Source organism: Podarcis cretensis (genome assembly GCF_951804945.1).
Source record: "Podarcis cretensis genome assembly, chromosome: 1".
NCBI lineage: Eukaryota > Metazoa > Chordata > Lepidosauria > Squamata > Lacertidae > Podarcis > Podarcis cretensis.
This window is the reverse complement of record NC_137170.1, coordinates 73,597,870-73,625,707: the sequence shown is the minus strand read 5'-3', so window position 1 is coordinate 73,625,707 and position 27,838 is coordinate 73,597,870. Positions and strand designations below refer to the sequence as shown.

At 39.6% G+C, this 27,838-nt stretch overlaps 1 protein-coding gene across 9 annotated transcripts in view; it reads left to right on the top strand.

Annotated features, from left to right (window-relative positions):
- Window positions 1-27,838, top strand: part of SOX6 (SRY-box transcription factor 6) — a 435,786-nt gene that overhangs the window by 85,577 nt on the left and 322,371 nt on the right. The window contains exon 1 of one of the 9 annotated variants that reach the window (XM_079966109.1): window positions 22,646-22,666. The exons of the other annotated variants lie outside the window; for them this stretch is intronic. The gene's annotated coding sequence lies outside the window, so the exon portion shown is untranslated. Of the gene's footprint in view, window positions 1-22,645; window positions 22,667-27,838 lie in introns of those variants that run through there. 9 annotated transcript variants of the gene reach the window in all.

The following is a 27,838-nucleotide window of genomic DNA, read 5'->3' as shown; positions in this document are numbered from 1 at the left end:
TTCTCACCTGCCATATTTTCTCCCCTTATAATATCTTCATACTCCATATTTTCTACTTAGGCGATGACCTAGATAATATAAAAGAAATGAGCATTAGAAATGTTTTCCCCCCACTATGTTGGATGCCCCCATTGTTTGGAGAGTGCTGTCTTATCCTACTGTACACATGTGCATAGGTAGTGTTGATTTCATTTATTGCATGTAGACCTCTCTGCTGAGGCAGTCCCATGAAATGTCCCACACTGACTTTACAATAAGAAATATCAACAATAAAAACTCACAGAAAAGCCATTTGAAATCCAGTATAGATACAGACTAAGATAAAGGCTTGTTGAAAGAGGAAATAGGCACCAAAAAGAGATATGGCACCTGTCTGATATGTAATGGGAGGGAGTTCCAAAGGGTAGGTTTTGCCACACTAAAGGGTTTATTCCTATGTTTTATGTAACAGACTTTCAGGTGAGATGGTATTTGTAGGAGGCCCCTCCTGCAGAGCTCTGTGATTAGTGGGGCAATATTTTAGGAATGTATGCACACTTTTCTAAGGATTAACTCTCCCTTAAATTATGCTTCCTATTTCAAGACTAGATTTAAAATTTAAGGTTTTGAAAACACAGTTTTCTGGATGCATGACAATTCAGCATAAGATCCATTTAACTGAGCAACTGTGTTATCCAAAGGTCTAACTACATTCTAGTTACCAGGAGTCTGAAAAGGCTATGTCACTACAAAAATCATCGTTGATATCACTACTTATTATGGAGAGATTAAGAGCATTCCTGGCACTGGATTTGCAAAAGGTTAATATAATTGTTGTGAAAAATGATGGAGATCTATAGTTACACCTGCGCTTGCAATTCTCACATATTTGCTTTTGCCATAGGAAGAATCAGGGGCAGTTCATCCCATTTCAGCACCTAAGGCAAAATAGGAATGTGTCTGTCTCTGCCCCCCACCTCTCTGCCACACCTTACCCACCACTTCTGCTGCATGCTGGAACGCCTCCCCTCCCATTTATTAAAGATTTGGGTATCTTAAAGATTTGGGTATGTTACTGGTTGAGTAAAAGTGTTCTACAAAGTTACCTCTTTTCTTCATATCATATGGTTATCATTTCAACCTTGTGAGGTATGATAGGGTGAGATGTAGTCATTTCCCAAAGCCATCTAGTGAGTTATACATGGCTCACAACTCCAAACCCAACACACTCCACATGCCTTCAGCAATTAAGCAATTGCTGTATATTCATAAATAGAAAATACAGACAATGCAGAATCTATAGCTTCAGGAGTTGCATTCCAGTTAGTTTCCCTAGAAATATCTATTTTGACCCTTTTGTCAGCCCCTTCATAACAACTACTGGTTTTATAAAGCAGGACTAAGTATTCAAACTATTAAATTAAACTCTGGCAGATGGCATTTCTGAATCATAGACAGCAAAGGAGTTTAGGAGAATTCAAACACAAAAAACATCTCCATTTTTGGTTATAACTTTTTCTGAGAAATGTGTAGAAAGAATCAAGTTGCACATATAGTTTTTAAAGGCAAAAACAATAAAAAAAGAAATCAATTAGGTAGATCGTCCAAAAATAATTTAACCCTGGAAAAACAAGTAATAAAATTATGCAGTAAATCATTGCACTATATAAAGGCAAGCAGTGTAAACCATAGGGTTGTGTCCAAGGAAGTGGCCCTGTTAGTGCAAGGACTTCTTTCTGTGCAGAGAGACTTCCTCTTCCTGTGTGCCACATGTACACAAACACACCAAATCTGTTCTAGGGGATCCCCAACTCTCTGGAGATTTGTGGTGGTTGTGGAAAGGGAGTAGAAGTCCTTGTGCTAGTGTGATGACTTCATTGGATACTACCTAAACTGTCTATGGGTAACTTCCATTCATGTTCTGTTATTTGGAACCTTGTTAATGTTTTGTTAGAAAAGGTAGCTGAAGTTTATTTGCAATGCTACAGATCCCTTCTTTTCCTCTCCCAGTACCTCTGTCAGGCATGGCCCTCTAGGGAACCTGTGGAGTTCTGCAAATGTTATTTTATTGTTTTATTAAAATGTTATTTTATTAAATGATGTCAAAGTATAAAAACAAACTTCTCTCCAATGAACTCCTCCTGCCCTCCGTGCATAATCTGTAGTATTGTACTCCATTTATCTAGGGCTGGAACTGATAAAATAGTCCATTTCTCTTTGTATGCTATCAGTCAGTATATCAATTTTGGCAGTCTCTAAAGCCTTGATCAGCTTTTTCTTCATAGATGGTATTGTTTCACTTTTGCAGTGCCTAGCCAACACACTTGGCAGCAGCAAACAGCATATTCATAATAATTCAACTTTATGTAAAACTGCTTTTTTATTTTCTTCAATACCATGGTTTTTCTTGAATGTAAGTAATCAGCGTAAGAGGGGAGGGAGAATCAAGATAGATGCTTTCGGTGCTAAAAAGCAAAACAAGACAAGTGACATTATAAACAAAATAATAAATGCCACTTACTACTTCTGTGGGATGGTTAATGTTTTGTGCACAGTTCTCAAAAGAAACCCAACTCCTGCTCTTTCCCAATGGTCCTGGAGCAACAGACATAGTTTTATCCTATTTTATCCCCACAACATGGCAGAGAGTGACAGAGTGTCTAGTCTAGAGTGTCTTGAGTTCTAGATGAATGTGGAATTGTACCTGAGTCACCTGTGAGCTTTTAGAAAAGAATGCCAGTTGGGCCTAGAGAATGAGAAAGGGGGTGTAAAGAACCCAGAATGCAGGCAAATTTATATGTTAAGCCTATGGCAGACAACATTAGAGAGACAGAATATTAGGATATCAGTCAAGGAAAAAGGAGGGCAGGGAAAGAGAGCAAACTGACCTGTTCAAGCCCTGACAGAGAATATGAAGTACCCTGGATAGCTATTATTTGTTGTACACCCCACTTTGTTCTCCTGATTTGTCATTTATCCAATAGCCCCAAATGAATCTTTGAAGAAGTAATTTGATTAAACCAATGTATATCAGCTCCTGTAACAAAATTTACGCACAAAGGCATAAAGGAACATGAAAGATATTCAATAGAACGTTTTTTTAAAGAACTTTTAAGAGACTAAGTTTATTCTTGGGTTAAGTAGCATTTCCATTCCATGTGATACAAAAGGGCACAAATTAATTCTATATTAGAAGTCTGGTGTCAGCATCTTGGCATGTATAAAAGCTAAGTGGGACAGGATATGGAAATGGTGATACCAAGTAGTGACCAAAATGACATATAGGTGGCCATGTGACCTACAGTGTAGTGAGCAATCCACTGTTTGAAGGGGTCCTATACTTGAAGGAGTGTTAGGTCCACTTCAGGTTTAAAGATAAGGAACCATAGGAAGGTAGAGCAAGGGCTTTGAAGCCAGCTCCCTGCAATGCAGGAATTTCTTTTGCCCAATGTGGGGCTTGAACCCACAATCCTGAGATGAAGAGTCTCATGATCTACCAACTGTGCCATCCCAATTTCTATTTGAATTATAGCAATTCGGTCATAATCTGCATCTTCGTATGAATAATTATCATTATTTCCTTTTTTGTGATGCATAAGTTGCTACCCTATTAGTTTACGTATATTGGAATTTGCTTGTTTATGGAATTCCCACCCTGTACAAATTAGACAGAGGTGATCTTTGAGTTCCCGTTGAAAACTTTTTATTTAGACACACCTTTCCAGAGGTGTGATCTCAGTTATGCTTCTTGTAATCTTTAATTTGTCATTAGTCAGTCACCTGAATGGATTATCTGTATTTATTCAAATTTTAAAATATTGTTTTATATTTGATTGTATACATTGCCTTGGTATATTTTATGGCAGTATATAAATACGTTTCTAAATACGTACATACATTTTGGGGATTAAATGGTTATTTTTATACTGTTTTTATTGTTGCCTGAATGAATTACAGTGGTGCCTCGCAAGACGAAATTAATCCATTCCGCGAGTCTCTTCGTCTAGCAGTTTTTTCGTATTGCGAAGCAAGCCCATTGACGGCTTAGCGGATTAGCGCTATTAGCGCTTTTAGTGGCTTTTAGCGGCTTATCGGCTTATCGGATAAGCGGCTTAGCGGCTTAGAAAAAGGGGGGGAGGAAAAAAAACCCGCAGGAACTCGCAAGACATTTTCGTCTTGCGAAGCAAGCCCATACATAGGAAATTCGTTTTGCGAAGCACCTCCAAAACGGAAAACCCTTTCGTCTAGCGGGTTTTCCGTCTTGTGAGGCATTCGTCTTGCGGGGCACCACTGTATTGTGCATAGCTTTAGAATTTTTTCTTAAGAGATTATGTAAATAGGTAGGTATGTAGGTGAAAACCAGGATAAGGTGGCAGACATTTATTTGGTTATTGCAGCTCAAAGCAGTGTTGGAACATTGTTGTGTTGGCTTCAGACTAACAGCACAATCCAAAACCAAGACCCCACTGGGATGTGAAAGTTTGGATGTGGAGGAACTTGGGCTTTCCTGGTTGCATTTGGGCTCGGCTGGGTCTATGCCAGAAAAGTGTCTCACCCCAGCTGAGCTGGAAAGTCCCTCACCTTATCTTAGCTGGTGGAACTTAAGCTGGTGGAATTTATGTTAACACAAATCCCCAAAAAGGGGCATTCCAGGGGCATGGCAGGGTTGTGGCAGGAGCTGGACAGGGCAAAGAGAGACTAACATCTATTCCAAACTCCTTTCAGTTCAGTCACACGACCTAGTAATCCACCACTTATAGTGGTGTAAGTCAATTACCTCATGAACAGAGTTTAGAATAGGGGTAAATTAACGACTTTCTGTTGTTAGGATTCCTTTGATAGTAACTTAAGTCAATTGATTTCAGTGGGTCTACTTATAAGCACGATCAAATTCATTGCTTCAGACTGATAGTGGTCTAACTAAGAGGTAGTTGTACTTTCATCATACATGCAGTTTAATTGGGCTCTTTGGGAAGGAAAAAGGCCTCCGTCTGTCCAAAAGTGCTGAAAATGCTTTTGTTATTCTCCTTTCCAAATGCTAATAAATAATTATTTTGCAGGAATTATTATAAAGATTTTTAACATTACAGCACAATATAATTCTGTACTGTTTACTAACAAAACTCATATTACACCTCAGTTTGAATAAACACAATTGCTATTGACTTGTTCTTAAGGGTGACACCATTAGTCTCTGGATTTAAATCATATAAATAATATAAACTATTACCTCCTGAATATACTATACATTCAGACAAAAATTCAGCACAAAAATTTTACTTCCTCCTTCTTTTCAAAATTATAATTCTACAGGGTCATTTCGCACTTTGTTTGGTGTGCAAAACATAATTTATATTTTTGACATACAACACTAATTCAAAAGAAGAGTCTGATTTAGATGATAAGGTGCAAAGTGATGTGGTTTGAAAATCTGAAATGAGCTTTGTGGGAAATTAAGGTGCTCTTAGTACTTAACTGCTCCTCAGTGTGGTAGATGGAGCATGGTAGAAACACAGGCATGACCTGATGGCTTAGAAGTCTGTCTGTGTTGGTGGGGGTTTCTTGAAGTACGCTTATGGAGCAAGTCACACATAGGATGAAAACAGAAATACTGTATTTACTTGGGGAGAAAGAAGAGAATTAAATCCAGACTTTGAATTCTGTCGAACTGTGCCAGTGATTGTGACATTTTGCAACATATCTAAACTTCTCTATTTGTATGCATATATGTTTAAAAACACATGTCTGAATGCTTCTTTGGATTAGGTGTAATACAGCGTCTCGAGAGAATCATAATGTTCATTGTAATCCTGTTGTTATGGTACAATACTGCTGCCCCAGTAGTCCTATAGAACTTTACCTACTGGGCAGGCAGGACTGTGAGCCTATAATGAGGAAAGAGGTGGTGTGGTGATACATGGTTTAGGGTACCACTTGACTAAAAATTGGCTAAAAAAAATTGGCTAAAAATTCCCAGTGAAGACTCCCAAGTGGTGACATGATAGGTGGTCACGGGCTTCTGACCCTTGTTTTACATTAGCCCTATGATGACACACTCTCCTGGGCTCCTACACCCCCTGTGTAAGTAAAAGTTGCCAAATACAAATAAAATGGAATACAAAATTTCCATTTGTTTTGGAAATATATTTATCAATTACAAGATTTATATCCTACTTTTCAGGACAAATATCCTCACAAGGTGGCATACAAAACCAATCATACAAAAACATGAAATCAACAGTTTAAAATTAGATGGATGGATGCAAATAAAAATGTATTTTAAAACCTACTAATAAAGAGGGCATAAGTACTTCATGGGAGATCATCTTCTATAAATAGGGGGCCAACACTGAAAAGGCTCTGTCTCACACCATGGGTTTGCATGATCCATGCCTTCCTGGTGAGCCTGCTAGACCTGGCTGCTGCCTACTCTGCAGGCAAATGTCACCGTACAAGGTCAAGGCAAGGTTAGGTAATATGTGTTGGTCATTATCAAGCTAGTAGTAAACCCAGTAGGGTTTTGCTGATTCCAAAAGCAGATTTGAGCTGGATGCTTCCATAAATCCAAGGCTTTGCCTTGTCTGATCTCTTGATGTTTAAGAGGTGTCTTTGAAACCTGGCAGTCATTCAGAATTTTCTTACTTTGCATTGAGCTAAGTGGTTGTACACAAGATGAATCGTTACCTCTCTCTCCCCCTTTTCTCTGTCTCTGCACACTCCTCCCCCAAAGTTCTGGAGCTTCTGTGAGTTATAATCTTAAATCAGTTTTGGTTGAAACATGATGCTGGTCGTAGGCAAAACACCTATCTGTGTACACGTTATACCATATTGGCCTAAACATAAGCCTCACTTTTTTTCCAAATTCCGACCATGAAAAGTTAAAGTGCGGCTTAAATTTGTGACCTTGCAAAAATGGGCTTTTACGATATCACTGCTGATATAGACATACGGTAAAATGCAACGGGTGTGAGTGCCTGCAGAATTTTAAGGGAGCGGCCTATATTTGGGTATTGTCTTTTTTTCTTTCCCCCCTTGAATTTTAAAGGTGCAGCTTATATTCAGGTGCGGCTTATATTCGGGCCAATATGGTATGTGGTTACATCTCTAATGTTCTTGCCATGTGTGCCAGCTGTGTTAACAGACCAACAATCAGGAGGATGTGCTGCAATGGGTGGCTTGGGGGCACATGGTGAGAGCAAGGTAGAGCAAGATAGCAACTGTATAGTGCATACTTAGACTATATCATTCTCTCCCATAATGTGTAGTGATAGCCGCCAACTCGGATGGTTTTATAAGAAGTTTAGGCAACTTAATGAAGGATTAGGCTCTCACTGGCTACCGGCCACAATAGCTAGTACTGTTGGAGGCAGTACTGGCCAGTACTGCATCAGGGAGGAGCACTGTGGTACTCAGGTCGTGCTTGTAGGCGTCCCATAGGTATCTTGTGGAACAGGGTGCTTGACCAGCAGGGCCCTTGCCTTGATCCAGTAGGGCTCTTCTTACATCGTCACATACCTAAAATGCTCACAAGGGCAAGTGCTTTGCTGGTGACCAGTATCCAATTTAAATAATCTCTGAGCCACATTTTGCTTCAGTTTGTTCTTCCTATCACAGCGTGTAGCAGTTAAAATACAAAACATAGCAAAAACCAGCTGACAAAAAAACCCACTTCTGAAACTTGGCTGTAAGAGGCTGATGCTTATTTGAGTATGTCAAGATATTGTTGGAAAAGTTTTCCTCCAAGTGGAGAAAACTGTCGGAGAAACAACTAATTAATCCTTGCCCCTTTATAGCTGTGTAATGCAATGCATAACTAAAAGTCCTGTTAAATTAATTAATGATTTCAATTATGAACTTTTCCCCAAAATGTTATGATTCATATCAGGCTGATGATGCAGTGACCTGGGAGTGTGAAATTTGAGCTGTGCGCAGAATTGCCAGTTAATTGATTCACAAATTATTTAAAGTTTGTTGCACCCAAGGGAGTGCTCACATCCATGGCAGCTACTTCATAGAAGGGACAAACTCGTTCTCTTTTTCAAGCCAGGCAAGCTAACAACCATGATTTTGGTGCTGCTAATAATTATATGGGAAATTCTGAGTACCCTGCTGCTGTGATGGTTGAAAGAGAGCTTCAGATTTTCATGCTGCAGCCATGTGAGCAGTGTGTAACAGTGCAATATATATCATTTAAGCAAAGTTTAAAAGTGTCCATGAGCAAAGGTGAATGTCATGCCGAATCTCATGCATCTTTTGAAGACAACTATTTTTACCATTTCAAATAACTCTTTTAGTTCCTCACCTCATCCTCATTTGTAATATCTGTTTGCTTTGCAGTAAGTATTGTTCATTGCTAAAGAAAATGAAGGTCAATGTTACTGCAATTGCCATAATTGAAGAATATTTCATATACTGCTGCTCTTAACTTGCAATTTCATTGTACGGATTATCAGTAATTATAGGAGCCTACCTACTGAAATTCAGAGTGGTCAAGCACAATATTTCATAGTCTTTATGCCTCCCTGAGCTCAGGATTTTAAAGATGTACATCCTGTGATATTATACAGTATAGCTAGAACAAGTAATATTGTTCCGTGTCATTGCATCCAATTTTAATATTTTCATCTATAACGTGGGCAACAAAAGCTTGAAGCATACACAGGATAAAAGAGAAGCAGGTATCAAAGAGTGTTAGAGCACTGTAAATATTTTATAATGCTTTATTAAAATTTTATTAACACTATTAAAATGCACTTGAGTTGACTTTAGCATTGTATAATCTGACCATTGTTATAAATCCCTTTGTGAGTGCCCCCGTTTTTTTACTGAGGCAAGAGAAAAAGTTGGCATACACATATGTAGATTTCAAGAGACCATGAGCTGTTAGTAGTACATGGATGCACGTGCAGAACTATGAAGGGGTGGGCAACACTAGGGTTTGGGGTATCAAGCTGTCATCCACAGTCTAGGGGCTCATTAGGTCTCCATGGTGAGGACCAAGAAGTAAGAAGGTAAGTTGGTCTGCCAAAAGATGAATTCCCAGCTTTTCCTCCCCATTCTGGTCATTCATCTCAGCATCTTTCTTTCATGATAGAGGACACTTCTTCCCCCCCCAAATCCTGGGAACTGTAGTTTGTCAAGGGTGCTGGGAATTGTAGCTCTGTGAGGCATAAACTACAGTTCTCAGGATTGGGGGAAGCATGTGCTTTAAATGGGCACCTCGATTCTTAGATTCTATCCCTAGAGTTTCAGAGTCCTATCCTCTCAACTGAACTTCAGGTGAGGGAGCATTTGTCCTTTCCACTCTTAAAATGTATAAGCCTGATTAGAAGCAGAAAGTTTAAACCATCTAAATGAAAAGCTTTCCCCCCTGCCAAATATTTGTTATGGGCGGGGGGAATTATCAGCTTGTGAAAGTGTCAGTGTCTGTGGGACATCAGGTTTTAGGATACTCTGGTGCCATAACTCATTCTCAGTGCTTACCTGTGAGTGCAGCAAATCATAGATTTAGATTATTAGTGTGGGGGGGGGAAGGGGGGGCCCCGGCAGAAGCTGGAGCGTGACCACAGCCTTATGCAAGGGAACCCACTGAGTGCCTGCTTTTGAGAAAACCTTCCAGTTCAAACACCAACTGACTGCTTCTGTTTTTCTGAAATTAAAGACCCTATAATCTCAGCACCATTAACAAGTGCTGTCATTCAGATACACAGTGTCTGGCTGATTTAAATAAAATGAAATGAAGATAGTTGTTTCTGGTCCCTTGGCTTCACTCATTGCCATAAACATATGCTCTGCGTCCTGCTTCTTTCCATCTTATTTATGACTTTAATTTGTTGTGTGGGCTGCGCTAGAAATTAAATTTAATACAATTCTCCAAGGGACCCTGTCATATAATAACATGGTAATTTCTGTGTATCCTTTTGAAAAATGAGGAAATTAATTCTTCCTGACATGTTCTAATTATTCCAGTGTGAACGGAAAATCCGTTTTTCCCAACCCCTGAAGTGTTATAGGCAAATGGCTGCTGTTCAAAGCTGAGGTGCTAAAGCTGACCAGCAGTGCGTTTAATTTGAAACATGAGCAGACACCTTTCAACACACCTTTGTAATGTTAGAGTACTTTACAGAAATTAATTCACTACTTATTTGGCAGCTTAGCCTGGGGGTTACATTTTTTATTCATCAATACTATAGCCCTGTTAGCACAATGTTTCTCTCCTCCTGTAATGTCTTTGTGCTTATGTTGCAACATATAGATGAACAGCGGTGTACAGTGGTGTGCTTTTTGAAATGGGATGGAAAATATTGGCACATTAGAATGTGGTGGGCACTGCAAGGTCCTGAATGTGAACTAAATAGCATTCTGTACTTAGCAGGTTTTGATGACATTTAACCAGGGAGGAAGAATTTGGCTGCTATTGCTTTGAATGAACTTGGATACCCACTGGCATTCAGGTCAAATACTCCCTAGTAATTTATAAAATCTGGCTCCAAACTAGCCTTTTAAAAAATTACATTTGTATCAAGTTTTTAATATGAATATGCTACTTGGGGTGTTTATATTTTTGTTTGTGATTGTGTGTTCAGATACAAAACAAGAGCATATGCAGAAACTTTAGTATTGTTGTGTGCCACCCCAATCTCTGAGCAGCGCTAGATTCCAGGGGTTCCATGCGCTTACCCAGGGTTCATATTTCCTTTTGGCAATGTTTCTCCCATAGCTGCAGCCTTGGATTCAAACAGAAATCAACCATTGCTTTGCATCTCTGGCTTTCTAGCTTCCAGCTTTGCTTCTGGCCCACATCACTTCAACTTATCTCTAAACTTGTGCTTTGTCCTTCCAACTATTTCAGAGTTGAAGAAGGGCACATATTTGACATCTTGCACAGAGCCTCCATTTCCTTTGTTTCCTTTAATGCTCTTCAACCAGGTGATCATTTCATCAGGTAGCTAGCCTGGTTTATTTGTTAACATTTGCTTGATCATGGGGTTCAGAAAGCTAGCCTGGCTTGATTAGCTTTTTATATTTGCTGGATCCAGGGATTAGAGGGATCTCGCACCCAGTTTAACACCCTAAACTTATAACAGTATTTTACATGGGGACAGCCTTTCTCAATATCACAGCTGTATATTTATTCATCTTTTCAACTGTGTAAATGACTGCAGCTGTTACTGCAGAAGCCTTGAGTTCACATTAAGTTTTCTTCACTCAGTTGTTTCACTTGTTTGTCCATGATGAATGATTCACAAATATTGTTTTCACCTTCAAGTAAAGTTATGTAAAGGACTACTCAGTTCTAGCCCTGACCTTTCACAGTCTTAGCTGTTCTCTGAGTGAGAAGATGTTGGGCCAGTAGCTGAAGATGTTTGGGGATGCTTGTATGTTACATTTCTATCCTGCCTGGCAGGTTACACTATAAAAAGATAAAACAATGCAATGTGTTAGAAGGCGTGCATAATGAATATGGATATAGTACACCTGATCAAAGTTGAAGATAAACAACAAAATAAACAACCAAAAGCAAATAAAATATCAAAGTTAAAAGCATCGTATTGTCACTCTAGACCAGACTTGGGACTACAACTCCCTTTGTTCTTGACCACTGGTCCTGCTAACTAGGGGTGGTGGGAGTTGTAGTTCAACAACATATGGAGACACAAGGTTGAGAAAGGATGCTCTAGAGTCTAAACTGTATTAAACCTATTCCAGGTGGTCCCTGCAGTGTTTTACCACAACCCATTCTGCTAGCACAAATGAAGCCACATTTTTCAAAGCTAGGGTCACTTTCTCACCTTGACTCTGCCTTTAACACCTTTGTTATCACTGAAGCTTATACCCCTTGCTGTTGCTTCAACGAATCTACTAAGGAAGAGATGTCACAATGATTTCTTCCCCAGAAAATAAAAAATAACTGTTCAAGACAGCCAGTGGAGTAATAGCTTATTTGCTCTGATGGTAGACACCATGATTTTTCTGGCCTGTGAAACATGGATATTTACGGTATGATTCATTCATAAAATTAATGTTCTTTTTTGACATGGAAGGACATCATCTTGTCTTCCTTAGGCATTTATGCAGCTTATAATGATTGACAGTGGTGCATCCTCACAGTAAAAAGAAACCACTTGGATAGCCTTAAGGTTGTACTTTAGTCAACATATATAGTGCCTTGACTAGTCAGTCTCAGATCATCTGTGTTAGGGGGTGCCATAGCGTTCTTCTGTCTTTACTCTGACCTTTGCCATAGGGTGTGTGCCAAGAACTAGATGGATTTCAAACATAACATACACAGCAAATACTAATTTAACTTCTGCAGTTCAGGATGTACTGTGCATCTCATAAAGGACTGTAGATGAAGTCAGCTTATTTTCTACAAGCTTATCAAGGTTTATTAAAAGTTGTCGTTTGCTGAAGCAGTGCCAGTCAGCTTTTAGCTTATGTGTTAGGGTTAGGTTCAAGACAAGTGAACAGCAAAAATATATGGCAGAACTGCAGCCCACCCTGTGAAATTGCATATTGGTTACAGGTTGTGTTTTGTTTTTTAAAGCACGCTCCTGTATAAGAGGTGGGAAAGCATTTTGTTCAGTATTGTACAGTAGTTTCATTGTTTTTGTAGTAAATAATAACAGCAGCAAACAAATTATTTTGGATAGTTTAACTATAGAAATGATAGCTTTGTTCATCTGCTACATTTTATACCATTACTGCATACCTCTAGCTTTTCTCTTGTAGGTATTTCAGAGATATACAAGTCTTCTGTCAGAAGAGGTAAAGTACCATCCTGGAAGGACAAAGGGAGTAGATTATTCTACTTGATAACAATGCTCACATGTCCTCTTTTTAATAAAGCTGGTTTATGATGTTCTAATGTTGGGGCTCCTCATAGACCATACTGCATGTATTAGATGTGTTTTATCAATGCATTTTATCTGCAAGTATATGCCAGCATTATTCCACCTGTGTTGGTGGGATTTCAGCTCAATTAAAAGTGCAAAAGCCGTCACACAGTAGGCCAGGCAGTAAATTATATTAGAAAAAGCAAAATGCAACAAGCAGTAAGATTGCATCTGTGTCAAAAGACTTGTTTTCCAGAAGGAGCAGGAAGTGCAGGAAACTGAAGTTTTTGCTGTTCTTGAAACAAAGTATTGTCCTCCTTTCGTAGATTAATGAGGGCTTCTTTGTTACTTCTCTTGAGTTCATTGTAGATTATTCTATGGCAAACATTTTTCTGGGTTTGGCCAAGAGACATCAGTGGCTGAATAATCAATAAACTTTTTTCCTTTCTTGATCTATTCAAGCATAGGAGTGAGATTATTGAGTGGGAGATAGGGTCACCTTCTCAAATATTCTAAGATAAATAACAATTCTTCTGTTTTGTGCACTCAAGAATAAAAGACAACCCAAGGTCTACTAAGAATTTCCTGCCCCCTGAAATGCCTTATATAACACACACATAGAAACACAATCTCTGTGCATGTTCAGTCTTCTACCTATAGCTATTCTATAGTATTTCTAATACATTTTAGATTCTGGTAATTAAATGTGAGAGGTTAATAGGAAATGTGCACACTGGCCAGTTGTTGTGCACATTAATCACTCACTTTACATTCCCTTTAACATATCTATGCTCTCAGACTTGTATCTCTTTTCCTATCAACTCAGCTGCAGGAAAGTAACAAAATGTAGTATTTTGCTATTTGGCCTTAGAGCAAGTGCATATTTCTGATTTGACATGACTAAGACTCATGATCAGCTCCATGTTTGGAGTTTCTGACATCTTTTTCTTTCTCAGAAAGTAGTTGTGAGGAAGGGGGGGGGGGGACATAACTTGGATTAGAATCATAGAGTTGGAAGTGACCTGAAAGTTCATCTAGTCCACCCTCTGCAGGAAATTTCAGCATTCCTGATAGGCTGCCATGAAGCTAGTGCTAAAAAAAAGCCCCGCAATGAAAGGCACTCCTCCACCTTCATGGTGTGTAGTACTTTGGCTCTTTTCCACTGCTCTGATAAATATCACTTCCCAAACTTACACCAGAGGGGGGGGGGGGAAGTATGGGCTTCAGCTCTTGGCAGGGTGGCAAAGGGTTAGACCATGTCACAGCCTGCATCCAAATTGCACCCCTCCTCATTGCTGGTTTACTCCAGGGAAAAAACTAATATATGGAGAGCTCTAGATAGCGGAATTCCATGTTGAAACTAGTTTGACCCCTAGGGGAAGGGAGAACTTGGCATTGTGGTTCAACAAAACCAAGAATGGGGAACCTCTGTGGCCTTCCAGCTGTTGTTAAGCTCCAGCTCCTCTCAGCATGACAATGGTCAGTGATGATGGGAATTCCCTACCCAAGCTCTCATCACTTTTACACTTCAATTAGGGAAACTAAACCAGGTTTCCTGTTAAACTGACAATCTCCTCCACAAAAAATATATTTCTAGGGGGGTCAACAACCTTTTCATGATAAAGACTCTAATGTATTCAGGAATAAGTGGATAAAAGAAGTGCAAGATGTTTGACAATCTACCAGACCTCACATGCTAAAGCAGGTACCAAAAGGGGGGTGGGGAACTGCGGTGGCTATTTTTCTTAAAGTTAATGTTTTTATAGTCTCCAAAAAATTTTCAGAATTTCAGGTTTGTGTACTCAAAAAAGGTGACTTTTTACTGTACTATCATTGCAGTCTTCAGAATGTAAATTCATATGTAGAGCATGGTCATTCAAGAAGCATCTCTTCACAGAATATAATGTCAGCTGCATGTTTGCAAAAGTTGTACATTTAAGTTCAGCATTATTTACTCTGTTTTCTTTTATTTTCTGAGAGGTGTATTTTTGTGCTAAAACAGTAAACAGTCTTTCCCCAGTGGTTAGCAAGGTATTCAATTGTATTAGCAGAGGTTTTCAGTGGCAGAGAATCCACTGGCAACTTAGAACTCCCCTCTGTCTGGGGGATATCATTAAAATATCTTCAGTGTTAATTGTAGATGCAATTATGGTAGTATTTGCTTTCATTACAATGCAAATATTTTGAAATTGGATCATTGGTAATTGGAAAGGACATCTACAGTAGTGATGATATAATTTGCGAGCTAAGATCAACCTACTAGAAAGTGAAAATCATGCACATATAATGGTGAAACACCCGAATGGCAAATGCTTTCAGTTATCATATATGTGGTAATATTGAATGCAATAGACCTTGAATGGACAACTGCGCAAAAGCAGCTGCATGTGTGCTTTCTCTACTGCAGGGGAGAAATGCATATTTGAACAAGATAAACTACTTCACTAGCTTAAAAATGTTGCTAACGTCTACAGGAAATCTTGTAAACGAAGAAGTAAGAAAAACTCCCTAATGTCAAAATAAGTGACTATTAGGGATTCAGCCTCATGGTATTTGTTTAGCAGCAAGTGTTTCTTCAGTATTCGGATACACACTGTTATAAAGCTTCAGGATAGGTTGTGTGATCAAGAGTGATAATCTAAAAACAGGTAGGGATAATAGGAAATATTTCTACTTAATGCAGCTTCTATTGTTTTGAAGTCAGTTTTTTTTAAAATGTCTGGTGTATCAATCAGATTGTTGTAGACTACAGTCCTAAACATATCTACTTGAGAATGGTAAGTACAGTTGAACTCAGTGGGGCTTACTTCTGAGTAAGTATGCTTAGGACTATACTGTTAAAAACACATTTGAGCACTCCAAGGTAACAGCATGTTAGCAACTAATTCAAACATTATTTCAGTATCATTCATAAATTACTTTTGAATCCTTTGACTTAAGGAAGAGAAAATCCCACAAATCCTACTTTTGGTCAAAGCATAAGACCATAATTAATTCGGCATGTGCTTTTGAATTAAGAACACAGTGTTCTGAGCTTTTCTTTAAAAGCTTTTTTCAAAACATTGGAGGGATACTTTTGCAGAGCTTTATTAACTGGGTGGAGTCTGTTAAGATCTGCTACAAACGAAGAGATGTTAATTAAATATTGTTATTTCTTGCTGTCACTCAAGGGAGGTTAAGATTTATTTATGTTCTGAAGGGAAAAACAGAAAACGAAACAGGTAATATATATAGATATACATACACAGGAGCTGCCAGGAAGTAGACAGTCTGCTACAGTATGAATTTAATCAGCTGGAACTTGTGGAGGGGAGGGTGTAGGTAGGATTAAACTGCTGACAGGGGAGGATGCTGCTATTTTCTGATATTTTGGGGCTTATTTTATGAATTTACCATCTTTTTAATGTACAAATGATTGACAGCATTTTCTCCAGCCCAAATTGCTGATGTGTGAGGCCAATTCACACAATTAGTTGAGGTGATGGGTATCAAGCTCATCACTTGGTAAACTTGCCTGGCATCGTTTCCTGGGATGAGGCAATTATCATGATTAAGTAGGCATATGCTGGGGTCAGCAGCTGTGGATGAAGCCCATAGCAGAGAGCAAAACACAAGCAAAGGAAGATGGGAGCCAAATGAGTAAAGAAATAACAGTGCCTTAAAATGGATGTATGCTCCTAAAGTTTGAGCAGTACATACAAAAGGATAGGGGACCCTAGCATATCAAACTGCAATCATTTTAAGACACAGGCTAGAGGAGGCCTTTGTGGCAGAATTTGAAAGCAAAGTCTACCACTGCTATATCTCCCCCATCCTGACATGAGGGCCTAGCTAGACTTCTCAGATTGATGTGGTATAGTCCTCTCTGATCTTCATACCACAGTCACAGGGAATTAGTGGCTTGACAGTGCCCTCCGTGTCAAAAATTGATACCTTAAATAAAAATAACTGAAGGGGGTTCACACATTGCTCTGGGAGAATAGCTGCAAAAACCTTTCCTTTCCATGCTGCAAGGGCAATATGCCCACACCATGACTCCTCCCCACCCAACATCTGTCCTTTGGAAAGTGGGTTTACAGTGGTAAGGTAAATGTAAACTGATATGTGCTAAAAAAAGCTTGACTCTGAAAATGTACAATAAATTTTCGGATCCTGCCTAAAGATCCTGCCTGATCTTTCCCACAAGCTAAATAATAATGATGACAGATGGAGTTTTCTCTCCCTTCTTTTCTGAGTTACATAGACCATTCATTCTGCAGGGCTTTTGGATGGAGCCTGGTTTGCTATCTAGCCTACACTACAAATAATAACCATACATCTACTACTACTGTTTCTCGCTATGTAAAAGCATACAAAAGCAAATAAAACAGAATCTTGGACTTCAGACACATAAGGCAGGGTCCAGTCTTATGAGTAAGGACAGGACAAAAAGATAAGTCTTTACAAGGAGCAACTGATAGTTGCTACTTTGTGTATAAATGTTGTTGTGCTAGTGCTAGGACAAGAACCCAAGTTGCACAGTTAGCAGCAGTTATTCATACTTCTGCCCCAGTAGTTCCCTCCACTGCCCTGTCTGCAACATATTAAGTATATTTATGCAGATGCAGAGTAGGCAACCCAATTCTGCTAGGTGGCCATATGTGCTTTTTGATCTGAGAAAGTATGTGCTGTTCTGTGTCCAGTTTTCCACATAATAATGGCTGGCTAGGGGACTTCACTGACAAAGGGAGCAGACATTTCCTAACTTGGCATAGTTAGGGGAAGCCATGTGAACTGTTGCTTGTCTCAGTCATTTAGATCTTGTGTGCAGCCAACAGTCTGATTACTGTCCTTTATTATTATATAGTGTCATATTTGGTACTTTATTGAGTAGCATTAGAAAAAGAAGATAGGTTTCTGCCCTGAGAAGCTTGCAATCTGACTCACCTTCCCTGAACACCTTTGTCAAGCATATGCAAGGTATATCCCAGTTAGCACTTAGTTTAATTTACCTAAACCAGTTTTATTCTGGATTTGCATATTGCACAGTTCTTGAATGTAGTAATAGAAGTTATAAACTCAGATGAATGTTGAAATTGTAATTTAGCATGTACTTATTTTGATTCAGTTATAGCAGTATCTCTAGGATAACACATGAGGAAGAAGGATGATAGTGGGGTTTTTTTGAAATCCAAACAGAAACAGTAAGTTGGTAATTCAGCAAGGAGAATCACTCAGAGTCTGAAATCTGTATTCTGCTAGAGATATATGCAAAAGCGTGGTAGTAATTGCCAGCTTGTTTTCAAGATGTTTTAATAACACATTTGTTGCATATGGATGGTAAAAAGGTTAGACAGTTTATGCACAGACTTCGACAAACTCATACAGTGATCATACTATACTGTACTTCAATGTTTGTCATGTTTGGAAACTATTCCATTCATAGTTTTCAATGCAAATGAAAATGCAGCTGAAGATAAATGAAAAAAAAAAAATTTGGCACCAGAGAAAAAAGAGAGGGAGGAAACTGAGCAGTGGAGTCATGGCTTCCTTTATCAAATTCGAAACCACACCCCAAATTCATTTCTTTAGACAATATTTTGGGTTAGTTGCACCATCATTATTATGGTTCGCTCAGCTGAACATATTTAACCTAAGGTAATGGACTTGTAAGAAGGGCCACTCCAAGGAACTGAAGTGACCTAACAAAGTATAAAACCAGATTTGCTCACAGTGGAGAACTTTCACCCCTTTCAGAGGTCTGGAATGGAGCACAGTCATTAAAGACTAGCCAGAATACTAATAACCATTTCTCATTTGTGGTTTCTTTCAGATTCCTAATGCAATAAATTTGAATGCATGAAATACTTAAATTTTAAAACTGAAAAGTTCAGAGAACCTGCTTGGTAGTTTTACACGAACTGCACAACAAAAAGCAACCATCTTTTTTGTGTATTTGTGTGAGTGAGTGAAGAAGAAGAAGAAGAAGAAGAAAGACTGGTGTATTAATACATATTACAGTCTTTGCATTGGTTTTTATTTATTTATCCTGTCAAACAGATATCTAGGTTTGTCTTATCAGAATCACGGACAAAAATGTACATCTGCCTTCACATTTGCTGCAGGAAGACCACAGTGAATGTCATGATGAAACTTACAGGGAAGGTTCTTGAGCGCAAAAAAAGGCAACATGGTTGAGTGGGTTTTTAAACCATTTTTACTGTTATTTTCTCACATTGTCACTAAAATATTCTCTTTGTTATCTGAATGGGACATCTACTGACTGGCTGAGCGTTCTTTACCTGATTGTGTGAAAAGTCTTGGTTAAATCTGTTAGGCCTTGGAGGCCCACTAACCTGCTAAGTGCTATAGAGCCTGAAAGACATTATGTCCTTGGACTAACTTCTCCCTTTTGCTTATGGCTTTCTCTGATACAAACAACTATGGTATGTATGTGATATTACAATAAACTGTTATTTATGAGCTGAAGGTTTAAAAATTAAAATTAGAGCTGGCATTTGACTATGTAGTAAATCATAGAGAACCATGGGAAGCTGCCTTATACTGAATCAGACCATTGGTACAACTGGCTCAATATTGTCTGCACCATGGGTAGGCAAACTAAAGCCCGGGGGCCGGATCTGGCCCTATCATCTTCTAAATCTGGCCCGCGGACGGTCCAGGAATCAGCTTGTTTTTACATGAGTAGAATGTGTGCTATTATTTAAAATGCATCTCTGGGTTATTTGTGGGACATAGGAATTCGTTCACTTTTTCTTCTTCAATATATAGTCCGGCCCCCCACAAGGCCTGAGGGACAGTGGACCGGCCCCCTGCTGAAAAAATTTGCTGACCCCTGGCTGACTAGCAGTGGTTTCAAACAGGAATTTTTTCTATCCCTAGCTGGAGATGCTAGGGATTGAACCTGGGATCTTTTACATGTAAATAGGGTAGTTTAACTCTGAGCTATCACTCTTCTACTGGAGCCATGTCCCCCACCCCACCCCTTTTCAAAGTGCAAAACTAGATTCTACTTCATCGTTTTGCCCAGACACTGAGGTCCAGTGCCGAGGGCCTTCTGGCGGTTCCCTTGCTGCGAGAAGCCAAGTTACAGGGAACCAGACAGAGGGCCTTCTCAGTAGTGGCACCTGCCCTGTGGAACGCTCTCCAACCAGATGTCAAAGAGAAAAACAACTACCAGACTTTAAGAAGACATCTGAAGGCAGCCCTGTTTAGGGAAGCTTTTAATGTTTAATAGGTTATTGTATTTTAATATTTTGTTGGAAGCCGCCCAGAGTGGCTGGAGAAACCCAGCCAGATGGGCGGGGTATAAATAATAAATTATTATTATTATTATATTCAGAAATGCCCTTGAATGTTGAGAAAGTTTACCTAATTGAACTGGATTCTTCCCGAGTAAGTGTGGTTTCAAAACACACATACACCCCATCTGTAGTCACCAGATTTGTGTGTGTGCCCTCCTTCTGAGGGTATATATGTGGATGTTTCCTGTGGCTCCTTCTGGGGATTTTATATTCCATGCTACAGGAAAATATTTATTTGGATATGTTTGTATGCATAGTGGAAGGCAGTGGGCTGTGTTCAATGTAGCAGTAAAGAGTCCTTCACGTGAGCAAAATGACTTCTGCTTGTGCAATGGGACTTTCCTACCTTCCCATATACTCCTTAAATCTGTTCTAGGTTTCACACCAGCCCTCCAGAGCAGAACTGAGGATAGCAGGGGTGCAGGAGAGGGAGAAAGTTCCATTGCACAAGTGGAAATTGTTCCACTTCTGTTTAGTTGAATACTACCAGGTAGATAGAGATATATAGAGTGTGAAAATATTAAGTGAATAAATGAAGCCACCCTACCTGGTTTTGGCGACTATAGACACTATGCTACAGGTATTTTAAAAATGTAATATAACTTGATCACTCTATAAAATAATCCTGAGAAGTTATGTCTGACTGACACCAACCAGGGTCAGCATCTGTAGGAAAGGAGACAGTCAGCCTCAGTGGTTGTTGAGGGAACTGTAAACAGGATGCGTCCAGATCTTTAGAACTTAATTTTTACTTTGGGTGGGGGAAATGCCAAGGTATATAATAGCTTGTATAATGAGCACGCTATCCCATTATATTAATGAACTGTATTCTTTCAGTAACTCAAATGGAAATCCATTCCAGTGCAACCCTATGTATGTATATTTGGTCCCATTAAATTCAGTGGTAAGTAGGATTGGGGTTGCAACCTCAATGCAGTTACAATGGATTATTTTTCCGCGCATCTTACCACACAAATCTAAGCATGATATGTGGTAAAAAAAATCTTCCTGTGACTTGGCAGTATGATATAGATGAGCCAGCAATCCTGGGGTAACAGAACATCCTTATGTGCTAATTTGGCCATCTGTATGAGCTTCCCCACATCTGGATTTGCCACCTTGCTTTGAGTGGGTATTTATATTCCATAATGTTTTGTGTTGTGTGCCCATATCTCATATTCTCTATAGTATTTCATTTAAGTGTAAACATTGTCTTATTTTGACTTGCTCCAAACACAGAGCACCTGCAGTAGTTTTATAGACAAGGATAACTGTCCCAGCAGGGCTAACAGTCTAAAAAAGTAATGCTCAAGGGAACTTCCTTCTAATATAAATGTTTGGTTTGATCTTTTGATTCATGTGTGAAGTTGGTGTGCCATGTTTTACAGTGGTACCTCGGGTTACATACGCTTCAGGTTACATACGCTTCGGGTTACAGACTCCGCTAACCTAGAAATAGTGCTTCAGGTTAAGAACTTTGTTTCAGGATGAGAACAGAAATTGTGCTCCGGTGGCATGCCAGCAGCAGGAGGCCCCATTAGCTAAAGTGGTGCTTCAGGTTAAGAACAGATTCAGGTTAAGTACAGACTTCTGGAACGAATTAAGTACTTAACCCAAGGTACCACTGTACTGTATTTACTCGAGTCTAATGCACCATTTAATCCAATGTACACCTTAATTTTCACAACGTAATTTAGCCAAAAAAGGTGAGCTTTTGATTCGAGTAAATATGATATATTAATCTCCTGCAATCCTACTTTTATATTTCTCACACCTTTAAAATTTGTCACATAGTATAGATGGCTCTTGCTTCCCTTTGATAAGGAATATGACTGTAAAGCTCAAAGGAAATGGGAATGCAAGTGTGTTTCCCCTTCACAATTACCCCCTTTTCAAAGTCAGTAAAAGCACCTGTCCTTTCGGTTTCAGGGGAGCTGCATGTTCTGATTCAGAGCCAGGGGCATGGATCTGCAGTGACGGTCACTGGTGAATGCTAGAGGAGAGTGGAATTCCTTTTTATAAATAGATAGATAAATAAATTTAAAATGGCAAGACTAAAGGCAACTGTTTTGTTTTTAAGCTCTTCAATTTTCTCTCTGTGTCAAAGTGCTTGTCCAAAAGTGTATACAGCTGGAAGAATTACGAAAGAGAAACCATTCCCATTTTAAAGATCAAAAAAGCATATTTGATTTTGATATAACCTTATGGAAATAAGCATCTTTTATCTTTTTCTGTTAAATGTCCTAAAACTCTTTTATTTTATTATTATTATTATTTGGCATGGTTCTTTTCAAAGAAGTAGTGGTGCTGAGCCTTTCATTTAATTGTAATAAAATGTTGCCCTAAAGAAAAAGAAAAAATGGATATATATTTTTTACTGTTTCATACAGAAAAACATATAACTGTGTAATAGTGTTTTAACTATAGTTTGTATAGACCTCACGTACATTTAAACTCTATGCAAATTTTTCCTACTGCAGGGCAAACAACTATGAGACATATCATGCAATGCAGTGAACTTATACCATAAATTTGATAATGATACCTGTGAGTTCATCATATTTCATACAAAGATTCTAAAGGGATATGATGGGGAGAAGAGAGTACGGTGGCATGATTGCACAATCTGAATGGCCATTTTCTTCCCAAGGATTTCATAATGTTGTTGTATGGTTGCTCATGTTCTGTGACTAGGAAGAAAAACCAAGTAGTAATAATATGATGACACCAGCATTCAGTTCAACCAGTTTTGGTTATTTGGCAAAATAAATTAGGGTTGAACTAAATGATACATTAAATGTGTGATTGCATGCAATTTGTCTAGGCCCCACGCCCTTCTCTTAAATAATAGCTGTGGGGTGATCAGGACTGTGGTTCACAGGGTGGGGGTTAGCTGTCGCCCCACTATGGTCGCAAAAAAAATAAATCCTGCTACAGCTGTAGTTTGCACCAGGAGGGATGCAGAAGGGGTCCATGGCCCTCCATTGATAATGGAACTGCTTTTGTTGCTTAAACACCCTTTCTCAGACACATTGGTCATAATGCCTCTGTGATGCTGGTTTTTTTTTAAAAAAACAAGATACATTAAATGCAATCTTGCATATTATCGGGTTTGTCTCTTTGATGATGAAATAAATAGCTCCGCTTTTCTTCCTTGGTAGTTTGTCCAAAGTACTTGTGTTCTGTTATGAAATGTGTGTGTTACGCTTTTGAGAAACATGAGTGGGTGGCCATCTTAAATGAAAATGAAAAAAGCATTTGTTTGAGCTGCTTTGCAACACAAACATTTCACTAAGTGAGGGCTGACAATGTATCTTGCTTTGTCAGTGGGTTCCAGCATGAAAGAAACGTTGTGTTCAACTTCCTTTATTAGTTGGAGGCGCTTCTATGTTGCATTTCATCTGACGATAAAGCTGCCCAAACTAAACCTGCTAAGCATGACAAAGCAGTTCATGTTATGATGTGTAGTCTGTTAATGCACACCAGTTTACTCTGCCCTGGTGCTCTCCAGATGTTGCTGGACTTCAGCTTCCATCATCCATGAAAATTGGCCATGCTGGCTGGGAGTGATGGATATGAAACCTACAAAATATCTGGAGGGAACCATATTTGACAGAATGTACAGGTATTTAATATGCTCACTTTCTTGAGCTCGTTTACTGTGACTTTCTTCTTTCATTCAAGCAATGGATGTGCCCAGTGCTTCTGTGTGTGTCAGGTATTGGCACATTCAGGTCCTGTACAGTTGTGTGTGGGGTGAGCCCAAACCATTGTACAGACATGAATAGGAACTCCTTTTTGTTGTACAGAACAAGGAGGAGGCTGAGAAAGCACTTTGCACTCTAGCACATTGCCTAGCAGTTTTATCTGGCAAGTCCAGCCCCATTTGATAGAAATCTAATCATCATGAAGAAGATTTAGCTAAAATTGAACATTCTCCCATCTGCATAAAAACCATATACTGAAGTATACAAACTATTTGCAACAAACCTGTGCAATCTCTTACTGGATATGAATGACAAAGGCACTGCTTAACAGTATGGATTTCTTCCATATGATCATGCTTTTTAACTGGCCTAATCCTGCTGGGGTTTTTTTTGTTTTGTTTTGTTTTTGCCTGAAGGTAAAGCAGAGAATAAAAGCTTCAGTGGGCAAAAAGTGTTTTGCCCCTGAGGTGCAGTTGATTCTAGCTGTCAGTTTAAAGAGCATGTTCTTTAACCACAACCATATTTGGAGAGCTTCTTTTCCCTTAAAGCTGTCTTCTTGTCTCTCTGAATGATGTCTCTCTAGAAGAATCTTTTAAAAATCTGCCTGCTGCTCTTTCAGGTGTCCTTTTGTGATAGTTTTTATTGCTATATTTCACTGTGCATACTTGGTTTGTTATTTTACCAAATTCAGAGCTACATTTAATGACCATTCTCATAGGCAAGGTTGTGCAAATGTCACATTTGTTTGTTTTTCTATAGAACTTATAACCAGGAGTAGTCAATGTGGGGGTCTCCAGCTACTGTTGGACTTCAGCTCCCTTCAGCCTTAGCCAGCATGGCCAATGGTTATAACAAAGGTTATAACAAATGTATATGATCACTAGGTAAATCAGTTGCTACTTGGTTGAATTGCATCAAGGGCTGACTTATATAAAAGAACACAAGTCTGAGGACTGCAGTTGTACAGCCCAGTCTTATACCAAACCCAATTTGGTATCTATTTCTGTTCCATGCCAGCATGACTCCACGCTCTGCATGACTGCTTTGCTACTGTTTGTGTGGTACCATGCCACTAACCGCTGTTATGCCAGCCTGATCCTGCCAGGCAGCTATGCTGAACTCTTAAATTACTGCTACTGTGCTATGTACACTGGTGTAATATATGGATATTCGATAGAAACCACAGGACACTAAGTACTATGCTCAGGCAGGAGCTCATTGTTCTAATGCTGAATGGATACAGATATTGCCTGGAAGGGCTTTTTATCCAGTGAAGGTTAAGCAACACAGTTAATTTACTATCTAAACAATTCTTACTTTAAAGCCAATGCTCATATTGCATGTGGGGGATTGGCCCACATTTTTCTACTTATTTACTAAAATGACTGTGGTGTGTGTTTCAACATTTGACATTTATTAAGTCAAAATGTGCCTTCTGAATGCTAGCTTAGGCTAGTGGATATTGAATTACGCACACAATGCATTCACTCACATTACACAGTATCCTACGACCCATTCTTGTAATTCCTTTAGCTGCCGATCTACCACTAAATTCAGCGAAAGGTTTATGGGTAGATGTTTTGATGATTTGGGCTCGGTATTGCCATGTTTTAGATTTGGTTTCTCATGAAATACTTGATACTTGATCCGTGGCTTTAGATTGCTAGCTTGTTCTCTGTTTTCATATTTCACTTCTGAAGTTTATAGGTTGGTTTTTACTCATGCATGCTTATTCACTTGATAACAGCACCATTTAAGAGATGACTTGCAAGTGTGAATGAGTTGTTGCAGATAACACCACAGATGGAACTTTTGTATAACTTCAGAACTATGCTTTCCAGTATAGTTTGTTTACACATTTAGCTGCAAGTCATCACATGCAGAGCATCAAATAAAGCACATGCATATGTGAATCTGTCCTAGTACTCACCAGGTGGCATGGGTATGCTGGTTCTTCATAATTCTGTTTCAGGCTCCTAGCCTCTGTTCTACAACACAATTTGAGCAGAGTTACTTCTTGATAGTGGCTAATGAGCTTTCGTTCATTCCCCTATATCCTTGAAAGATTTAAAAATACCTGCCAGGGGAAAGTCCTTGGTGCTGAATAACTGAGGGGATGGGTGATCTTCTTCAGCTTAGCATGCATCTTGCATCTTCTCATTTTGTTCCTGCTCTTCTTGGTGACCATTGACCCATGCTTATCCAACTATCTTCTGGCTGACAGGGCTGGCCCACCCATGAGGCAGACTGAGGCAGCTGCCTTGGGAGGCTGAATCCCAAGGAGTAGCATCTCTGCAGGTGCCCTGCTACTGCTGGAGAAACAAGGAGAAGTGGTTGTCGCTTCTGGTGAGACCCCATGGAATTATTGCAAGATCTTGCCACTGCCATCATTTCTCCTCACTTACCCCATGGGAGAAGGTGCCCTCTCACCCCCTGCCACTGCCTCCACTGCTAAAGAAGCAAGGAGAAGTGGCTGTGGCGTCTGGGTTTTCAGCAAGGTGTTGCTGGAACCTGGAAGTCGCAGCCATGCAACCCTGGTAAGCAAGGCTTTGAGGCGGCGGCGGGGTGGGGTGGGTTGGGGTGGGGAACCTTCCCAAACAAAGGGATGGGGAGGAGAGAGAGAGCGCGCACTTTGTATTAATGACATAACTTTGAATTGTGGTTTGTACTAGGAAAATAAGAGGTATGTGCCTTCAGGCAGTATTCAAGTTTGCACATTAGGTAGCTTTGCCTTGTGTTAGGTGGAAATGTCATTTTGTGAGAAAGTAGACAGTAATAATAACGGATAAAGAAACCATATCCTTTTAGTTTATGTCCACCACTTTAAAAGAAAAAGAGAGAGGAAAATTAAAAGTGCAGTCCAATCACAAGGGGAGCAAGTCCCATTGAACTCAATGAGGTTTACTTCTGAGTAGGCATGTACAGGACTGCACTGCAAGGCAGCAGCTTTTTCAGTTCCACTCAGATCCTTCATGTCAGAAGTGTGGGAAAGCCAATGGTTTTAGGTAGGGCAGGAAATGACTTCATACTGTTGGAGTCTATAAAGCACAGTTGCAAAGTTTTACTTGCAGCAGAAGACACTTCATTTAGGTCTTTTGTTTGTCTAGAGAACTAAAGTAGTTGAAGCCACAGAAGAATCACTTTTCTTTCCATTCCTCTGTGAAGCAAACTTTGTGCATGGAAACAACTTTGCCTTTACTTTGAATCAAATGGAGTGATTTCTCTGTTTTTTCATTGCTAGAAGGGGACAACAACTATTTGTTTATTGCTATCAGGCCAGTTCTAATGCTCCCCCATTGAAGCAAAAGGAATACAGGGCCAAGGTCAGACTTCAACCTTCCCTTTGGAACTCTCTCAACCAGGAAGGGCTCAAGTTTCTCTGCTGCTGTTTTGGGGCTGGCACCATTTCTCATCCTCTACCAGTGATATAATTCAACAGTTGATGGGCAGCAGCACTTTTGAATGAGAGCCAAGCTTGGTTCCCATTCCACCTGGACTAAAAAGTAAAGGACCCCTGACAGTTACAGTAAGTCCAGTCATGAATGATTCTGGGGTTGCGGCGCTCATCTTGCTTTACTGGCCGAGGGAGCCGACGTTTGTCCACAGACAGTTTTTCCAGGTCTTGTGGCCAGCATGACTAAGCAGCTTCTGGCGAAACCAGAGCAGCACATGGAAACGCCATTTACCTTCCCACCGGAGCAGTACCTATTTATCTACTTGCACTTTGACATGCTTTCGAACTGCTAGGTTGGCAGGAGCAGGGACCGAGCAACGGGAGCTCACCCCGTCACGGGGATTTGAACTGCTGACCTTCCGATCAGCAAGCCCTAGGCTCAGTGGTTTAGACCACAGCGCCACCCACATCCCTTCCCACTTGGACTACAGATCTACAAAATCAATAAATTTAATAGATCTATTAAATGCAGGGCACTGCATTTTGGGTATCTTTAAATGGCAGGCAGCCCCCATGGATGGGAGCTGAGCTTGGCTACCATTCAAAAGTGGCACCTCT